Raw genomic sequence first — 17,170 nt, 5'->3', positions numbered from 1 at the left:
GTATGTATGTATGTTGTATGAATGTAGTATATATGTAGCATGTATGTAGTATGTAGTATGTATGTATGTTGTATGAATGTAGTATATATGTATGTTGTATGAAGTAGTAAATATGTAGCATGTATGTAGGATGTATGTATGTTGTATGAATGTAGTATATATATAGCATGTATGTAGTATGGATGTATGTTGTATGAATGTAGTATATATGTAGCATGCATGTAGTATGGATGTATGTTGTATGAATGTAGTATATATGTAGCATGTATGTAGTATGTATGTATGTTGTATGAATATAGTATACATGTAGTATGTATGTAGTATGTATGTATGTATGTTGTATGAATGTAGTATGTTATGAATGAGTCACCGAGGAGGAAAAAACAAAATGCAAGCTAAGCCCAGAAAACCGGAGAGGTTGGTAGCTAGCAGATTGCAGAACCCTGATCCTATACACACAACTAGCAGTAGCCATGGAGCGTGCCTACGGTGGTCCTAGACGCCTCATCACGGCCGGAGAACTAAATAAGCCTAAAGAAAGAAAGGGAAAATCTAAACTACCCCAGAGCAGACCCCAAAGCAATAGACAGCCCCCAACATGTATTGTCGGTGAAAAAAGATGAAAACACAAAAACAGATAGAAAGATAGGCTGAGCAAACGATGGGGCCCTCACTAACTAGAAAAGACAGGAAAGGAAAGCTGCTGTCTGCAATCACGCAAAAACCCTGCCAAAAAATGTCCAACACGTCTGATAGAAAAAGGCCCTGAAGTCGCTAGACTTCAATTCCCTATATCAGCACTCAGGTATATTCTGAAGACAGAGCAAAAGAGATCAACTGATGAGAGACAAAATGGGAATTCAGCCCAGTCTCAGCCAGGGCTGGCTGAACACAAAAACTAAGTAACCAGATGAAAACTCATATGAACAATAGCAGAGAAATCTTAGCTTTAAGAAGGCAGGAACCAAACTGGAAACCAGAAGCCACAGTCAGGAGAAATCACCAGCAAGAAACTAGGGAGTCGGCTGCCTTAAATCCAATCAGAAATTCCTGATGTCCAATCACAGTCCTCTTCCTCAGGTGGCCGATCTCTGCCATTTAGATCATCTTCATTACCTCCCTGCACCAACAGAGGGAGTCCAAATTAGAGAACTCACTACTCCTCTGTCAGCACAGCCAGCTCCATAACCCTCACCAGAAGCCAGAGGCAAACCCGAAAATGAGCTCACAACAGTAGTATATATGTAGTATGTATGTAGTATGTATGTATGTTGTATGAATGTAGTATATATGTAGCATGTATGTAGTATGTATGTATGTTGTATGAATGTAGTATATATGTAGTATGTATGTAGTATATATGTATGTTGTATGAATGTAGTATGTATGTAGCATGTATGTAGTATGTATGTATGTTGTATGAATGTAGTATGTATGTAGTATGTATGTATGCTGTATGAATGTAGTATATATGTAGCATGTATGTAGTATGTATGTATGTTGTATGAATGTAGCATATATGTAGCATGTATGTAGTATGTAGTATATACACTCACTGGCCACTTTATTAGGTACACCTGTCCAACTGTGTGTTAAGACTTAATTTCTAATCAGCCAATCACATGGCGGCAACTCAGTGCATTTAGGCATGTAGACATGGTCAAGACAATCTCCTGCAGTTCAAACCGAGCATCAGTATGGGGAAGAAAGGTGATTTGAGTGCCTTTGAACGTGGCATGATTGTTGGTGCCAGAAGGGCTGGTCTGAGTATTTCAGAAACTGCTGATCTACTGGGATTTTCACGCACAACCATCTCTAGGGTTTACAGAGAATGGTCCGAAAAAGAAAAAAAATCCAGTGAGCGGCAGTTCTGTGGCCGGAAATGCCATGTTGATGCCAGAGGTCAGAGGAGAATGGGCAGACTGGTTCGAGCTGATAGAAAGGCAACAGTGACTCAAATTGCCACCCGTTACAACCAAGGTAGGCAGAAGAGCATCTCTGAACGCACAGTGCGTCGAACTTTGAGGCAGATGGGCTACAGCAGCAGAAGACCACACTGGGTACCACTCCTCTCAGCTAAGAACAGGAAACTGAGGCTACAATTTGCACAAGCTCATCGAAATTGGACAGTAGAAGATTGGAAAAACGTTGCCTGGTCTGATGAGTCTCGATTTCTGCTGCGACATTCGGATGGTAGGGTCAGAATTTGGCGTAAACAACATGAAAGCATGGATCCATCCTGCCTTGTATCAACGGTTCAGGCTGGTGGTGGTGGTGTCATGGTGTGGGGAATTTTTTCTGGGCACTCTTTGGGCCCCTTGGTACCAATTGAGCATCGTTGCAACGCCACAGCCTACCTGAGTATTGTTGCTGACCATGTCCATCCCTTTATGACCACAATGTACCCAAAATCTGATGGCTACTTTCAGCAGGATAATGCGCCATGTCATAAAGCTCGAATCATCTCAGATTGGTTTCTTGAACATGACAATGAGTTTACTGTACTCAAATGGCCTCCTCAGTCACCAGATCTCAATCCAATAGAGCATCTTTGGGATGTGGTGGAACGGGAGATTCGCATCAGGGATGTGCAGCCGACAAATCTGCGCCAACTGTGTGATGCCATCATGTCAATATGGTCCAAAATCTCTGAGGAATGCTTCCAGCACCTTGTTGAATCTCTGCCACGAAGAATTGAGGCAGTTCTGAAGGCAAAAGGGGGTCCAACCCGTTACTAGCATGGTGTACCTAATAAAGTGGCCAGTGAGTGTATGTATGTTGTATGAATGTAGTATAATTGTAGCATGTATGTTGTATGTATGTTGTATGAATGTAGTATATATGTAGTATATATTTATGTTGTATGAATGTTGTATATATTGTGAGGTAGCGCTGTCATTCAGGGATGGGGGACACTCGCTTGCAGCGATCAAAACACATCCGGCACAGGATTTTCCAACAAATCATAGTCCATGAGGTTTATTCATCCTTCATAAACCTCCAGCAGTAACATGCAACAGTCTTATAGCAGACAGTAGGGTATCTTCACACTGGAGCTCTGCTCCCCTATAGCCCTCCTAGTCACATAGGCTGTGCTTCATCTAGCCAGCAGGCTATACAGTCTCTCAGTAGCAGTCCCATTTCCGGGTTACCTTGCATGCTGCTTTACACTGCAAACGTTCCTTCCCTCTCCCTGGGAATGGTCAGGCACACATCGCCATTAGTCACAGCGTCCACACGTGCTGTTAGTGAGGATATCCTTCTCCACACGGGACCTTCCAAACTGGGCCAATCAGGTCCCAGCATTCAGCCACATGTGACCAGACCTCAGGTACCTTATATGGTCCATAACCACACCCACAGGTGATCACATGGCTATGACCTCTCCCAAGGTCCTATTGCACACAACCACACACAGGCTTCCTTGACACATTGTAACAGAATGTACTAGTCAGTAGTACCTCTGCTGATCATTATGATCTTTCAGTATCCTACACCTATCAGGGTAATGGAAATATTTATACGGCTGTCCTGGGACACCCACACAGCACCCCCTAGCGGACACAGCGGTCACTGCACCACAATATGTAGTATGTATGTAGTATGTATGTAGTAAGTTTTTTTTTCTTTTTTTACATTCAACACATTAGCCGGATGATGGGACTGCTACTGTCCCATCATTTGCTAATGTATCAATCACTGTCATTGTAGCAGGCATCGCCCGATGGGACTACAAGTCCCAACGGACGATGCCTGCACACACACAGGACCCCCGGCAGGCCCGCACAGACCACCGGCAGCCGTCACAGGCCCCCAGCAGCCGGCACAGACCACCGACAGCCGGCACAGGCCCCCGAGAGGCCCGTACAGACCACCGGCAGCCGGCACAGGCCCCCGGCAGCCGGCACAGACCACCGGCAGCCGGCACAGGCCCCCGATAGGCCCGTACAGACCACCGGCAGCCGGCACAGGCCCCCGACAGGCTTGTACAGACCCCCGAGAGGCCCGTACAGACCACTGGCAGCCGGCACAGGCCCCCGAGAGGCCCGTACAGTCCACCGGCAGCTGGCACAGGCCCCCAACAGGCCTGTACAGACCCCCGAGAGGCCCGTACAGGCCACCGGCAGCCGGCACAGACCCCCGACAGTTGGCACAGACCCCCTGCAGTCGGCACAGACCACGCATCATGATGCGCACATACCGCGCATCATGATGACATCATTTCAGCAGCAAATCACAGCCACAACAGTGGCTCAGTGCATTATGGTGACTTCCGATTCCGGTATCCGATATTGAAAAAATATCGGTACTCGGTATCGGAATTCCGATACAGCGAATATCGGCCGATACCCGATATTTGCAGTATCGGAATGCTCAACACTAGTATCAACCACTGAGGACTCTCAATTCTGAATATTTTTGCAACAATTAAGACATTTATCCTACTTTATGACATCGAATTCACTAGTCATACACAGTTTAAACTGAGCTCCGCTTCCATTTCCAGAAGAGATTGATTTAGCCTTTCTGGAAGTTACCACTCACTGATTTTTATCTCATGAAAGTGTTTCTCTCCTAAAGCCAAAATAACCTTTTGTATTGTTTGTTTAGTGCACTTAGGAAAATGCAGTCTTGTCAGTCACGCTGAAGGATTTGATTTAGCAGGCAGCGAAATGTGTTTGAAATGTTTCATTAATAACATGTGTTTACTATTGGGAGAAGCAGACTTAGTGTGCAAAGATTGTGTTTGTCTATCATTTACTGTAACCCCACTGTTAATAACATACAATGGTTTGTGGTTCTGCCACAATCTAACTCAGGTTTGAATATATAAACTTCAATCACGGTGGTCTGCACAGAACAGTGGCACAGAGGCATTGCTTAACCTGCTATATGAGCCGCTGACCTGGAAGGCGTAGTGATCTAATCATATTTTTGGACTGGAAATAACACAAAGAAAGCATACTTGGGTTTGCACTCATGTGAGAAACACATTTTAATATTTTTTTCGTTCTTAAAAAAGAAAAAAGGAAAGAGCAAGAATTTGACATTCCTTCTCCTTTGAGCAAATTAAATGCAGATATCACTAAGGTTTTAATTTTCAACAGTTTTATGAGAACAAGATATTTTCCTATGTGCTCTACGCTGTATATGGTGCCTGGGTAAACAGAACAATCTTGCACAGAAATTCATATATTGTATAAATGTTTTGAATGGAAATTTTGCTCTTTGAAAAATTTCTGAGAGTTGGCGCTGCGTTTTTACAAATGGAAAGAATACCTCTTGGAGAAATAGCCAAAATGAATGGGTGTGACTTTTGAAATAGTGCAGATTCCCGAAATGTATTATGGTTTTAGATTAGATATTAGTAAAACTCCAGACGTGAAATCTACAGGGTAGTAGAATGCAATATCGATCTGCACCTGCAACTGATTTAGATTCTTATAGTATTAGCATTCCAACAGATTCTAGAAGTTAAAGGGACTTCTTAGAGTAGATGTCTTTTCTGACGTTCATAGCTATAGTTGACCTTTGAAGAGCACATCATTTTCTATATGAATGAGCAAGGTGACTGATTTCGTCCTGTGACACTCTTTTATAAATTGATGGGTCAAGGTACTACAAATCTAACAGTATCAGTATCAAATTGTCAGGAATTTCTTACCATATACTTTCTTTGAAATTAATGGTCAAAATTTTAGAAGCATATTTTGAAAAAGTTTGTATATGTTACTTTTAAGGGAGGAAACCCTGTTTCATGTCAACCTTAGTAAAAAGAATATGGAGAATTCTCCAGTGGTCCGGAGTGAACAACTCTTTCAATAGAATGGATAAATAAAGAAAGCAAGTAGCTATGAAAACAAAGAATATTAATACTAATACAGAATATAGAAGGCGCAAGCCTCCAGTAGATCTGTAAAATTGGATTTTAATGCACAGTGATTAAAAAGTTTAGTGCAAAATTATTGCTTTGGTGTTTTTCATAATTGAGAGAACATAGACACACTATCTATGTGTCTTATCTGTACACTACAAATGTTCAAAGTGAATTCCATTGGTGACATGGCACTTATCTAGGCGGCAGTCCAGTTTTGTTGAGATTCGTGCCAGTATATCCTCCGATATGGACCCCAATTTGAATAATGTGTTGTCTCAAGTTGATTCACCAATTTGTGCTGGTCTCCACAATAGACAGATCTAATACTCTGTGAATTCTTTCTGTAGGGCTACATCAAGGATACTGTCTACCAGCCCTTCCCAGCCACCACATCTCTATGACTCTATAGATATTGTGTCTTTACATGTTAATACATTTGTGTTATGCTCCCTCGATTATGAATAATGCCTGCTACAATTTTGCACCATTCTTTTTTAATCACCCAGTAGATTGACCTTTCCATCATATCCACCATCTCCACCATTCACCATTTTACCCAGTTTATTTACGAATGGGCCAACATTATCATTTTTGAAAAAATAAAAAGCAAAACTTTGGAATTCAACAACTGATCCTTTAAAATTGTATCAGCTCCATTGTGATTTTGTTGGGATTGATGCAGTAACACAATTTCTTTGTCATTATAATTTTTAAGTATTTTATTGTTTACATAATTGCATAATAGTTTGGGGTTGTTTTTACTTTCTTAAGTGTTGTTCTGTCTCAACTAGGGATTAATAATTTGATTTGTGTTAGTCTAGTCCAGTCCTCTGTGGCAGCGGGTCTTCACTTCTGTACCAGTTATAGTTAACTAAGCATCCTGGTGGCTCTGAGGCTTACTAGGCTCCGCAGAGTCATAAATTGTATGAGACCTAATAGCTACCAGAGGTGGCCAGGCACAGAAGTGAGGACCAACTGCCGCAGGGGATCAGACTGGATGCCAGACCAGGTTAGCGACAATTGAGTTACTCATCTCTAATCTTCAATCTATGGTGTTTTTATCTGTCTTACACAATTTGTTTTATATCTCCAAGTATTTAATGAGTTATCACTACCATATTGCTTCAGTTCTTTAAAAAATAGTCTTTTTTTTGCATGCCTTACAGTTCTATTTAATCATTTCCAGGCATCTATATTTTTGCTTTTACTACTGATTTTACTTCTGATTTAAACTCACGTGAAGTTGCATCATTAATATTTTTTTCCTATTTCAAACTTGCTTATTCCCATGGGATATATTGGATACAAGACCTGTTTAGGATGCTTTTAAAAGAAGTGTCCCATTTGCTTTGTGTTGTAATGACTGCAGCAGCAGACACGGCGTAGCAGGCGCCTTTACGCCGATGGCGAGGGGCGGGCATCCCCCGGGGACACAACGTGGACCCTCTATACCACAGAGGGGGACGCGGGCCTACCCGAACTAGGGAAGGGCAGTGAGTGGGATTCTGTGGCAGCTGAGCATGTGGACAAAGAAGACACGTAGGACTAGATAACACCGCTCAACTTCAGGTATAAATAAAGTAAAGTTTACTTAAAGTAAAGTCACAGTACATAGACAAAACCAGGACACACAAGGTCATCAGGAAATCAGGACACACAAGGTCATCAGGACATCAGGACACACGAGGTCATCAGGACATCAGGACACACGAGGTCATCAGGACATCAGGACACACGAGGTCATCAGGACATCAGGACACACGAGGTCATCAGGACATCAGGACACACGAGGTCATCAGGACATCAGGACACACGAGGTCATCAGGACATCAGGACAAACGAGGTCATCAGGACATCAGGACACATGAGGTCATCAGGATACACGAGGTCATCAGGATACACGAGGTCATCCAGACACAGGCAGGACACCAGGGTCACCCACAGGACATCAGAGTCACCGGCAGACATCAGACGGGAGTCATTTGGTTCCGGACATCCAACACGACCTACAAGCACCACTGCAATCATCTAGCTCCAGGCTCCAGGCAGCGGTCATCAGGTTCCAGATTGCGGTCGTCACGCTCCGGGCATCGGACCTAGGAAGGAACTCAAGCGTGATGGTGCTAACACCGCAGGATTGCTGGGCCTGCATGGAGCTAGCACCGCATGTTAGTCAGAGCACAGCATGGTAGATGCTCAGCAGGAACAAGAGTCTCAGAGTCACTGGGTGCAGGGCTCCAAACACAGAGGGATTCCAGGAACACAACATAGCAGACAGTTCAGACATGGTCAGGTACAGGATAGGTACAGGATCAAGGATTCAAGCCTGGATACACCGCCTCCAGGCCAGGTTCTAATTTAGACGGGGTCAGGTACAGGACAGGTACAAGATCAGGGATTCAGGCCCGGATATACCACCTCCGGGGCAGAGCGAGGAAACAGGACAAAGCAGGAATCAAGGCAGGGACTTTGGTACCATAACCGAGACAGACGAGGTGCACAGACGCAAGACACACACGGCAAAGTTCAGGAACTTTGTGAGTTGTGAGTAGCTCTGGCCCCGCCCATAGGGCAGGGTCAGCTTATAAAGGAGCTGCCCCTCAGCAATTGGCTGGGGACAGCATTTCAAGTACACACACTAACCCTGATAAAAGCAGGGAAGGTGTGGCTGCGCATGCCCTAAGCACACACAGAAACCACTGCAGCACAATCAGTGCAGGAACTGCAGCTTAGAGCACCTGGCCATGGCTGCCAGCCAAGACACATGTGGAAAGTCATGCACCAGCTGCAAATGACCTCACAACCCACGGACAGCTTCCACAGCGGTGACCAGGGACCGCACATGTGAATGGTCAGAGCAAAGACCTAACACCACATGTGCAGCTATGCAGCAGAGCAGTGAACTGAGCAGGCTCCATACAGGTAAAAGTCAGCAGTATCCCAGCTCAATTGGGGGAAAGGAGTAAAGGGTTAAAGCAAAAAACATGCATCGTCACGCCGACAACCAAATACAAACAGAGCGGCGTGACATTATCCCCTCCTAAAGTCCCCTCTTCTGAAGTCCCCCAAAAAAATACACAGAAACTTTTCTTGGGATAGGCGGTAAGTCCCAGTTCACAAGCAGCAGAGTTCATTGCTACAGAAATCCAAACCGCTTAACAAGCGCAGGGTTGAGCAAACTAGTCCACTACCAGCTGGGATCCGAGCCATCTCATCTGCCGTCCAAGCGGGGCTCAAAACAAGTCCTACCGTCCATACATGCTCAGCTGAGTCCAAGGCCAGAGCTTCTGTCACAGCTGCAGCCGCAGACGCGGCCCAGCAGGTGCCTCCACGCCGACGGCGAGGGGGCGGGCGTCCCCCGGGGACACAATATGGACCCTCCATACCACAGAGGGGGACCCGGGCCTACCCGAACTAGGGAAGGGCAGCGACCGGGATTCTGTGGCAGCTGAGCATGTGGATAAAGAAGACACGTAGGACTAGATAACACCGCACAACTTTAGGTATAAATAAAGTAAAGTTTACTTTAAGTAAAGTCACAGTACATAGACAAAACCAGGACACACGAGGTCATCAGGAAATCAGGAGACACGAGGTCATCAGGACATCAGGACACACGAGGTCATCAGGACATCAGGACAGATGAGGTCCACAGACACAAGACACACATGGCAAAGTCCAGGAGCTTTGTGAGTTGTGAGTAGCTCTGGCCCCGCCCATAGGGCAGGGTCAGCTTATAAAGGAGCTGCCCCTCAGCAATTGGCTGGGGACAGCATTTCAAGTACACACACTAACCCTGATAAAAGCAGGGAAGGTGTGGCTGCGCATGCCCTAAGCACACAGAAACCACTGCAGCACAATCAGTGCAGTAACTGCAGCTTAGGGCATCTGGCCATGGCTGCCAGCCAAGACACATGTGGAAAGTCATGCACTAGCTGCAAATGACCTCACAACCCACGGACAGCTTCCACAGCAGTGACCAGGGACCGCACATGTGAATGGTCAAGCAGCAGAGCAAAGACCTAACACCACATGTGCAGCTACGCAGCAGAGCAGGGAACTGAGCAGGCTCCATACAGGTAAAAGCCAGCAGTATCCCAGCTCAATTAGGGGGAAAGGAGTAAATGGTAAAAGCAAAAAACATCCATTGTCACGCTGACAACCAAATGCAAACAGAACGGCGTGACATGTGTTTTTTGATACTTAAGGACCTTGTCCCAGTTTTTGCATTAAAGGGGACTAATGAATTTATTTATGCTGCCTGAACTACAAGCTGCAGGAATCATAAGCTGGAACTACAGTATATACATTTCAGATGACTGTTCCGTGTCAGGTTCCATGTGGTTTCTCCCCACTCCACTTCCCATGACTGACAGGTTTCTTCCCTATGTGCGTATACACCGGGAGACGCATCAGTCTTGGGGACCATGAGAGGAAAGAAGACACAGGTACCTGCTTTTCACTAGTCATTCAAGATGCAAAGTTCCCAGTCAGCTTTTCAAAGTATATTTTCTCTGAAATACCACAGGATTTTAGAGTAAAATATACATGGCTGATTTCCACGAGTGTCTGATTTATTTTCCATTGGTTTGGGTAACATGAATCAGCAGATGGGTTTCCTTTATGATCCTCTCTTAGCTGATGAAAATTAGCATTACTGAAGGTTAGTGCTTTTAATAAACATCTTATTAAAAAAACAATTAAAAAATTACTTTGTTGGGGGTCACTATTACCTAAATGACCCCCAACGCATACATTTCAAATTCTGGCCAGTCTTTTGATTAAAATTAGGTTTTAAAAGTAGCCCATCCCTTGATATCCTATGTTGGGTCTAGTTTTAGACGTGAACTTTCCCCTCCACTCAATTTGTTTGGTCCAGCTCTAGTTTGAAGGGATAATTATCTTTTATTATTATCATCACAAACATGTTTCATTTGCTGGATGTGCATATTTCTGCTACCCAATTCATATCAGAATAGTTCAAATCCCCCACTGTCCTCACTGTCTTTACTATACTATGAATTACTGACTCACTTGAACCAGGAAGTAACTCCTTTCTTACTCTCAAACACGCCTTCCACACTATGATGGCATGAATGCAACCCTCCATACTGTATAATGGCCCACACACATGAGCCCTCCAAGCACTATTAAGGCCTCCTACATAGTCCTCCAAAAAGTATAATGGACCCCACTCTCCACACTGTATAATGGCTTGCATATAGTAAAATGACCACCACATAGCTCTCCAAAAAGTGTAATGACCCATCCTTCAAACAGAATAAGAGCCACACATAGCATTCCAAGCAGTATAATGGCCGCCAACCTAACCCGCCAAGCAGTATAATTAGCCCCCACATAGCCCTCCATATAGTATAATGACACCCCAAAGTAGCCCTCCAAATACTATAAAGGTCCCCTACATAGACCTCAAAATACTACTATAATGGCCAAAAACATAGCCCTCCAAATAGTATTATCGTTCCCTATACAGCCATCCAAATAGTATACTAGCCCACAACATTGCACTCCAAATAGTCTAATGGCCACCAACATAACACTTCAAGCAGTATAATGGCTCCTCACATAGACCTCCTAATAATATAATGGCACCCACATAGTCCGTCAAATAGTATAATGACCCACAACACAGCTATTCAAATTATGTAGTAGCTCCCAATCTAACCCTCCAAATAGGATAAATACCCCCCATCACATCCCTTCAAATACTATAATGGTCCAACATAGTCCTCCAAACTGAAAAATGGCCCCTTCATAGTCCACCAAATAGTATAATAGTCTCTACATAGCCCTCTAAAAATATTCTGGCCCCACAATGTACTCATTAATTTAAATAAATAAATGCTGACCTCTCCCCGTTCCTCTACTGCTCCCACATTTCTGCACAGTGAGCGTTATACATTGACCTCATGACCTCATCGCGCCCTCTGCACTGAGACATTAGATCTCAGACACACAGGGAGCATGATAAATGAGGCCAGGATGAAGATACAGTTGAAAGTGTGATGCCGGGATGGAATATGAACAACATGGGAAAGACGCCTGGACACATCTCTGACTTCCTGGTCGCTGCTGGGAACGATGTTGTCAGAGTATTACTCCACTTTTACGGACTGATAATAAAATATACAAAACCAAAGATAAAATGGATTTTACATGAAAAAATGGTAGAAAACATTATTTCTTGTATAATGACTTGTATATAAGGCAAAACTAAAAAGAGAAAAAAAAAAGCTTCACCACCCTTTAATAGCCAGGTCATCTCTCACAGTATTTCCCATCACCTATGACTACAGTTGTTGACATAGTAGAGGGTGAAATAAAACTACACCCTCCGGGAGTCACCGGTAAATGTAATTTTACCATTTTACTACCTTATCTGGGTATGTGGTGTGTTTGACATGATCAGACATATCCTGTTTAATTTTTGAATGCGAGACTCTGAAACTCCCAAAGCCTATGCAAGAACTGCCAAAAATAAGAAGGAAAAGGGATTCTGATACACCCTGTATTAGACATAAAGGAGGACCTCATATACATTCTGTTAAAATTGTTGGGTAGTGGGACTTTTACACTCATAAAGCCTATGCACTAAGTGCAAGGGCTGCCAATAATTAGAAGGAGGGACTGCAATACACCCTGGAAGACATGTAGGGTAAGGCCTCAGAAAACATTTTTTTTCCCATTTTTAGAGGTAGACCTTATACACATCCTGTAAAAAATTCTGAAGGAGGGCATCATACACACCCTGGAAAAATAATCAGCGAGTGAGGGCTGCCTGATGACCCTTTAAAAATTTGGAGCAAGGGCCACATGATGAACCTAAGTGAGGACCGCATGGAGATCCTCTAAAAATTTGGAGTGAGGGCCACCTGATGATCCTCTAAAAATTTTGAGCGAGGGTCACATGATCACCCTCTAAAAATTTGGAGCAACAGTCGTATGACGACCTCTAAAAATTTGGAGCGAGGGCCATATGATGACCCTCTAAAAATTATGAGTGAGGGGCGCCTGATAACCTTGTTTATATGGAGGAGGAGGAGGAGGAGGAGGAGGACAAAGAAAAGAAGAAACCATGAAACACATAACCTTTTGTGGATGGGAAGGGGTGCATGGGAATACACCTGAAAATAAAGGAACATGTGAATTGGCTTTATGTTTTGCTGCTGTCATCTGACGGAGTTGAGAAGTCTGGGCTAAAACAGGCCTTCTTCATATTGATAAGATTCAGCCTGTCAGCATTCTCAGTTGACAGGTGAATGCGCCTATCAGTTATTATGCCCCTGGCAGCACTCTGACAAAACCCTAGCAGCAGGGCAGGCCAGCACCTCTAATGCGTAGAGGGGACAGTTCATGCAACGTGTACAGCTAGGATAACCAATAGTTGATAGGCAAAGAGGAATCACAGAGGGCACTGGTACACTTGGCTAGGTACTCCTTCACCATCTTCCGAAACTTTCCCTCCTTGACGGACTACCCCATGCATCAAGTCTTCGGTGCTGAGAGAGTCTAATGAAACTGTCCCAGACCTTTGATAGTGTTCTCCTGCCATTGCTGGCCCTGGTGTGTGTCTCCCGAGTCTCTCCTCCTTGGTTGCCCAAGGAACTATGACCTTTGCAGTTAGTGCCTTTGTCAGATGGGAATTTTTGTATTAATTGTTCAACTAAAGCCTTCTGGTATTGCACCATTGTACTAGACCTCTACACCACAAGAAGGAGAGATGGAAAGTTCTTGTTTCATAGGTTGAGAAGGGTGAACAACCAGTAATCAGTGTTGGGCAAAATGCATGTTACATTAGGAGCACGGGAAAGGCAGTGGCAGGGACATAAGGTCAGCCGTGTATGACAGACTCCCAACAGGCAAGACTTCCCTGTCCCTTCCAGGAAGATGACTCTTCATCTCCTCCTCCTCCCTTTATTCTTCCTCCTCATCAACCCATCCACGCTGAACAGACGGGATGAAGCTGTAGCACAGGTAACCATCTTCTGTTCCTACTGCTTCTCAGCCTCTTCCTCATTATTATCCAATCCATGCTGGGAGGTTGAGATGAGGCTCAGCTGGGTATTATCACTCTGTGTTAGTGTTGAGCGATACCTTCCGATATCGTGAAATATCGGATCGGATTGGATCGGACCGATACCCAAAAAGTATCGGATATCGCCGATTCCGATACCGGAAACCAATGCAAGTCAATGGGACAGAAATATCGGAATTAAAATAAACCCTTTCTTTCCTTGTAGGTTAATTCTACTTGAAGAAAAACAACTAATAATAATGTAGAATGTATTGGGGGAGGTGGAGGAGACATTAAAGGCATAGAGGTTTAGCCCAATCAAATGGAATAGCAGGAATAATTTTTTTTTTTTTAAGACGTTCGGAGTTACAAAGATATTGACTATGTTAACCTTTTTTATATTTTGTCAGATATGTATGTTTCACTACTTCCACTACTGCTCTTCACCTTCTTTTTTACTTCTCTCACACTTTCTCCTTCATGATCCTCAGCAGCATCAGCAGCAGCAGCAGCATCTTTTTCATCAACTTCTTCACCTTATTCATCTTCTTCTTCTTCACCTTCTTCCTATTATTCTTTTTTTTACATTCTTCATATTCTTCTTATTCAACTATTCTTCTTCATATTCTACTTCTTCATCTTCTTCCCATTCTTCTACATCATATTCTTATTTGTGACAGGCATTCCTGTAGTTGTTATCTTTAAAAGTTTGAAGTTTACACCTTCCGTTCTGCCTGTCACAAAAGATTTATAACAGGATTTGTCCACGTTCAGTTTGGCCTGCAGCAGCAGGCATTTTCCAGGGGCACCACGAGGAGGAACGGACTCACCTCCATACACTGCTTAGTCTTCTTCTGCTTATAATTTAGATAATATCTTTTGTTCTGATTTTTAGTCTTATGCTTAATGTTCTTCAGCTTTTTGCTCTTCTGCTTTTTGGTTTTCTGCTTTTTGGTCTTCTGCTTCTTGGTCTTCTGTCTCTTGTTGTTCTGTATCTTGGTGGTTGTCTTCATGTTCTTTGTCCTCTTGGTCATCTCCTTCAGGGTCATCTTTTTGGTCTTCTTTGGGGTTGTCTTCAGGGTCGTTGTCAGGGAGATCCAGCGTGATTACCAAAACCATTTCAAAAAGTTTGAACTTGGAAATGTAGCAGAAGGTACAAGAAGGCTGAGGAACTGCTGAGACCCAGCTGACGGTACTGGAACCCGGATGGGTAGCAGAAGGAACAAGAGCCAATGGAACTACCGAGGACCAGCTGATGGTACTGGAACCCGGTTACTAAGCAGGAGGTACCTGTGATAGAAAGCACTACAAAGGACCAGCAGACGTTGCTGGAACTCGGATATCGAGAAGGAGGCACCTAAGCCAAAGGCACTGCCGAGAACCAGCTGACGGTGTTGGAACCCAGATGGGTAGCAGAAGGTACCCAAGAAAAACAAAGTTGCAAGGCCGCGAGCCGGCCGCAGTTACCGAAACCCAGAGTCCTACAGGGGGTGCTTGTCCTATTGGCACTACAGAACCAGCCTTTATTGCCAGAACCCGCAGCCCACATAGGAAGCACAAAAACTGCAGGCACCATAGAGTCGGCTAACCTGACCGCAACACGACAGGACAATGTATTGGTGCCAAAGTGACGTTGACACTTCCCTGAAACAGCTGACGGTGCTGGAACCCGGAGGGGCAGTAGAAGGAACAAGAGCCAATGGCACTACCAAGGACCAGCTGACGGTACTGGAACCCAGTGACTAAGCAGGAGGTATCTGTGCTAGAAAGCACTACCAAGGACCAGCAGACGTTGCTGGAACTCGGATACCGAGATGGAGGCACCTAAGCCAAAGGCACTGCCGAGAACCAGCTGACGGTGCTGGAACCCGGAGGGGCAGCAGAAGGAACAAGAGGCAATGGAACTACTGAGGACCAGCTGACGGTGCTGGAACCCGGATGGGTAGCAGAAGGAACAAGAGCCAATGCCACTACCGAGGACCAGCTGACGTCACTGGAACCCGGTGACTAAGCAGGAGGTACCTGTGCCAGAAAGCACTACCAAGGACCAGCAGACGTTGCTGGAACTCGGATACCGAGAAGGAGGCACCTAAGCCAAAGGCACTGCCGAGAACCAGCTGACGGTACTGAAACCCGGATGGGTAGCAGAAGGTACCCATGAAAAACAAAGTTGCAAGGCCGCAAGCCGGCTGCAGTTACCGAAACCCACAGTCCTACAGGGGGTGCTTGTCCTATTGGCACTACGGAACCAGTCTTTATTGCCAGATCCCGCAGCCCACATAGGAAGCACCTAAACCGCAGGCACCATAGAGTCAACTAACCCGACCGCAACACGACAGGACAATGTTTTGGAGGCAAAGTGACGTTGACACTATCCGGAAACAGCTGGGATGCTGGAACCAGGCTGGGCAGGAGGGAGTACCAGTGCCAAAGACACTGCCGGGAACCAGCTGGCGGTGCTGGAACCCAGGGTAAATACTACAAACAGAGTGGAGACAGAGGCCTAATTGGAGCAAGTTTAAAATCTGTAGTTGTGTGAGTGTGGACAGAGCAGGAGAAATTGCTGGGCACACAGCTGGGGATCAGCTGACATTACTGAACCCCAAAAACACTGGAGCATATGTTGACTGTGCAGATGGCACTTCTAAGCAGCAACTGGCGGTGTTGGAGCCCAGGGTCAATCAAGGAGTAGGCTGAGGCCTACTTGGAGCAAGTTTAAAATCTGATGTAGTTTGAATGTGGAGGGAGCAGGAGATATTGCCGGACACACAGCAGGGGAGCAGCTGGCATTACTGAACCCCACTAACACAGGAGCTAGTGTTTTTTTCTGTGCAGACGGCACTTCTGAGCAGCAACTGGTCGTTTTGGAGCCCAGAGATTACAGTTCAGGTGGTAGAAACATGAACACAACAGGAGACCAGGATACTGTTGCCAACCAATTATTTAATCTGGAAGAGGACAGGCAAATTCAGGCGAGATCCAGGCCTTGTTCATTTTCAGAAAAGTAAGCCGGTCAACGTTATCGAAGGATAGTCGCATGCGACGGTCTGTTAGTACACCACCTGCGGCACTAAAGACACGTTCCAATAATACACTAGCAGCAGGGCAAGCCAGCACCTCCAATGCATACTGGCTAAGCTCTGGCCAGTTTTCCAGCTTAGAGACCCAAAACTTGAAGGGCCGTCTGGGAGTACTTTGAGAGGGCAAGACATGTAGTCTGTCACAATCTGACGGAAATGTTGCCTCCTGCTGACTGG

This window comes from Dendrobates tinctorius, unplaced genomic scaffold (genome assembly GCF_039654945.1).
Source record: "Dendrobates tinctorius isolate UK_male_01 unplaced genomic scaffold, ASM3965494v1 ptg000161l, whole genome shotgun sequence".
Taxonomy (NCBI): Eukaryota; Metazoa; Chordata; class Amphibia; order Anura; family Dendrobatidae; genus Dendrobates; species Dendrobates tinctorius.
This window is presented reverse-complemented; position numbering follows the sequence as displayed.